The sequence below is a fragment of the Mandrillus leucophaeus genome, unplaced genomic scaffold (assembly GCF_000951045.1).
Source record: "Mandrillus leucophaeus isolate KB7577 unplaced genomic scaffold, Mleu.le_1.0 Scaffold4, whole genome shotgun sequence".
In the NCBI taxonomy this organism is placed as follows: domain Eukaryota; kingdom Metazoa; phylum Chordata; class Mammalia; order Primates; family Cercopithecidae; genus Mandrillus; species Mandrillus leucophaeus.
In genome coordinates this window covers 2,705,151-2,709,282 of record NW_012104253.1, presented here as the reverse complement: position 1 = coordinate 2,709,282, position 4,132 = coordinate 2,705,151, and positions in this window count along the sequence as shown.

The following is a 4,132-nucleotide window of genomic DNA, read 5'->3' as shown; positions in this document are numbered from 1 at the left end:
AAGGGGACCCAGCCCGGGACGGCCGCCCCGCGGTGCCCAGGAAGGACGCTCGCCGCTCCCAGCACCCCAGCGTCTGAAAAATGAATGTGAACTCCGCAAGCATGCTCCCGCGGACATTTTACATGTCGGTTGTTCACATTTTTCAAATATTCTCTGAAATAGTCTGCAGAACTTTTTCACATCTAACAAATGTCAGATTGAGCAGATCAGAAGATAAGAAATGAACATGACATTTTAATTCAAGTAGAGGGAAAGCAGACGGTATTTTTAAAATAATATTTTTGTAAAAACGTATTGTGGATCTAAGATTTTGTCATGTTCAAAATGTATAATTTTTTGATATTTAAAATACACATTTTGTACATTTTCAACCAAAAAGACAGGGAAAAATTTAAAAAGCAAAAGCTGGGAACCAAGAAAAGCCTGGAGAGAAAATGGGCGGTAAGGAACCATAGCCGGTCCTTCACACCGTTTTTTTTTTTTCCCCTTCCTCATAGCCAGAAAGAAAAAGAAAAAGAAAGAAAGAAAGAAAAAAAAAACAGTGAAAATAAAATAATTTCATATTAAACTAACACAGAGAACTAATTAATTTCTTTCCAGATGGGTTGAAGGGACCTGGCTGTTTCAGTGTGCTCAGAAAATGCTGGACTTGGGTTGGTTTTCTTTCCTTCTGCTGCTCAGAGAATCTTATGAAAAAGTAAACAACCCCAGCCTAACCATTTTTTTATCGACTTATGAACACAGATAAAATTAGAATCCTTTTTTATTTGAGATAAAATACACACAGGAAAAGACTAATTTTTTTAAGGGAATATCTGGGGTTTTTTTAAATATATGAAACTGTAACATTTAACTAACATGTAATGAGCTGAACGACCTTGGGTTTGTTTCACTCCAGCTCCTCCTGAAATCTTCCATTTTTTTCTGAGATGGCTTTTCCAGTGATCTTGTGTCAGTAAGAGAGGAGTATACAGTGCAGCAAATATTTTGTGCGTTCATAGTCAATACATTTCTCAGTCAAAAAATCAAAAACAGGTCAATGACTGCTTTTTAGGAATAACCTTTTAACCGAACAGGAAATGGGGAAAATACCTGTTTGTGGACGCTTGCACATCCAGGAGGAGAAGAGGTGCAGTTAGTTTCACTGTGTGAAGAGGAGATGCCGCTCTGTCCAGAGGGTTTATTGGAATGCCAGGCCCCGGGTGTTTGGGTACGTCTATGCAGACACTTAGTGCTGACCCCTGAGGATTTCGATGTGTATAATCATGCTGTAAGAGGAAGGCAGGTGGGTCAATTGTGCAGTGGGAGCACAGGAGACGCTGGGGCATGCCAGAGCCTGGGCAGTTCCCATCCTGATACCCTCTGTGTCCATGTTGTAGTCCCATCTTGATGACATGAAAGGTACATTTTATGTTTTCTCTCCTTTAAAAATCTCCCCAGTGGCCTACTCAGCAGCATTGTTGGGGGCCCACCAGTCATTTTTCATAAAAACAAAACAAAAGACCACAGTGTGGACCAAAACTTGGGATCTGAGATGTCCCTGAGCTCACCTGTCACATCGAGTCACCACCTGGAGAAGATAGATTTGCTGACCTCTTACAGAGCCCGGCAATAGGACGTTCAACCTCAGTCCTGATTACGGGTGGGCGTTGGGTTTGTGTGTGTGTGGGGGGGGAGGTGGGTTGTTGCTGTTTCTGTTCTGTTGTTTTTCTGGGAAAACAAAGGTCCCTTTGGGGGTACCTGGGCTGGCCAGTACAGCAAACAGGAAAGCCAGCCAGGTCAGGAGGAGACATGGCTTCACATTGGAATGCCAGTTTGCTTTGTGCTTGTTTATTACAGCTGAAGGTTTTGTGTTGTCTAGTGTTGCCCAGAGTAAAAGCCCATTCCCAGGAAGGATGAATTTGTGATACGAGATAAACACTAGAAACAAATGCCCAGGGGAGAAGGAGAAGCAGATCACCTGGGGCAGGTAAGAAGGCCACACCTGGAAATGCACCTGCTGCGGTTCTCACCCACACCAGAATCTCTGGTCGGAGCAGCTCTCTTTGAAGAATGCCAGACAAACAGAAACCTGGCCATACCCACTCCAGAGATACCTGATTGAAACACAAACCTGATCACTGAAAGCCTTCCTGCATCCACCTGCTGCATGCAGGAGGCAGCTCGGCCTCCTTCCCCAGTGGCCTCCCAGCCCTACCTCTAGAATTTCCTGGCCCGTGCCCTCCTGCCACCCTGATATCCCTTACTCCCCAAGACACTCGCCCCTGTCGCCAACACTGGCCCAGCAGTGGGAGAGGCTCCCTCTCTGCCCATTGCCCATGAACACACTGCGTTCAGGGCTTGTCAGAGCAGGCCAGCCTGGTGGAGCTGCTTTGGGGCCTGGCTCTGGAGGCCTCAGGAGTACCCCAGCTTGCAGATGAGGAACCCTATGCAATGTATAAGGAAAGGAAAGCTTGGCCCGTGTGAGCCCAGCATTAGGGCCTTGGAACTCCCTGTTTAGCACCCCCCATGCTGCAGCCAAACATTGACACCCCAAGTTCTAGGACCCCATGAGATGGTGCCTTGCCTAGCCAGCTGCGTTGATGTGTGGGAAGGGACATGTTGCGGAAATCCTCCAGCAGGTCCTGGCTCCTGTCCTGTGCCCAGCACTGGCGTTCTTGTTCAGAGAACAAAGGCCCGGAGGCCCCTGCAGAACCAAGAAAGGCTGAAAGCAGTGGCTTTCAAAGCTTGCTGACCGTGGCTGGGGTAAGAAATACATTGTGCATCTCAGCCCACAGCAAGCGGGACAACTATGTATAAAATAAGTAATTAACTATACCTAGATAACCGAAACACAATTTTTGCGAAAGAACGGATATCTTACTAGACATCATGAATGCTGATATCTGTTCATCTTATTTCTTTTTTCCAAATAATGGCTGCCACCCCCGAAACGATCCCATGATCCTAAAGGGCTGCCTGCAGCGTGGAGTTTGCAGACCACCCTGTAGAGCTGAGCTTGTGTGGGGTAAGCCCGGGTGGAGGGAGACCCGCAGTTCCTTCCTGCTGCATCTCCTGCCCCCACTTCCAGCCCTGGAGTCAGAACCTCCTGCTGGAATTCTGGCCACCACTTCCTACTGTGACATTGAGAGGCCACCTCCCCTCCTGAGCCGGAGCCTCTGCTTCTTCCTCTTAGAACGAGGAGGACAACTCCCTGCTAGGGTCTTACAGAGGATTCAGTGAGATCATGTACCAGATCAGGTCTTGACTCAATGTGTCTGCCCAGGCTAGCACCTGACAATCACCTGTCACTTTTGCTCCTGTGCCTCCCTGGGGCCCAGGATGTCTGCTCCCCCACCCCCCCCAATAGCCCTCCAGTAAAATCCTCCTCCCCCTTCCAGTTCCACTCCAGTCTTCTCCTTGGGCCAGCTCCTCCTCAATCCCCACTGCAGATTTGGGGACTCACAGATCTGTGCAGTACGGATTAAGACCGGCCGCCCTGGTAGACTCTCAGACCTGGGCTCTGCCTGGCTCGCCGGCGTTTATAGACACGTGCCTGATTGCCAGTCAGCCCCGATCCAACCTCAACAGCACTGTGGACATGGAGGCTGTGCTTCTCCCCATTTGCAGATAAAGTATATGGGGCCCAGGAGGTATCATCATGTGACCGCGAGTCGCACAGTTAGTGGCACAGCAGGGGCAGACTGGCTCTCCTGGCCTTCAAAGACCATCATGCTCATGGCCCAGAGTCTTTCCTCCTGGCAGAGCACTAGGGCCCTTTCCGACAGCCTCGCAGCAACCAGATTTGTTCCCTGGCCGCCCACCTCCACCTCCACCTCCACCTCCTCCACCCCGGGAGAGCTGAGTTCATTTTCCTTTGACTGTTTTTTTAATGCTTCCCTCGCGGGGCAGGCCCCAGTCTTCCTGCACCACCCTCGCGAGCTCTCACTGCTGGAGCGATTATTACTCCCAGATTTACCCAAGTAGAGGGTGTACTTGGAATGGCTGCCCCTGTGCTCCCTGTGCACGCGCACACCCCCACGTACACTGTGGTGACCTGACACACACACTTCCCTGATCTCACACACTCATGCACACACACACTGTCCTGATCTCACACAAACACACACTGCCCTGATGTCACACACACACA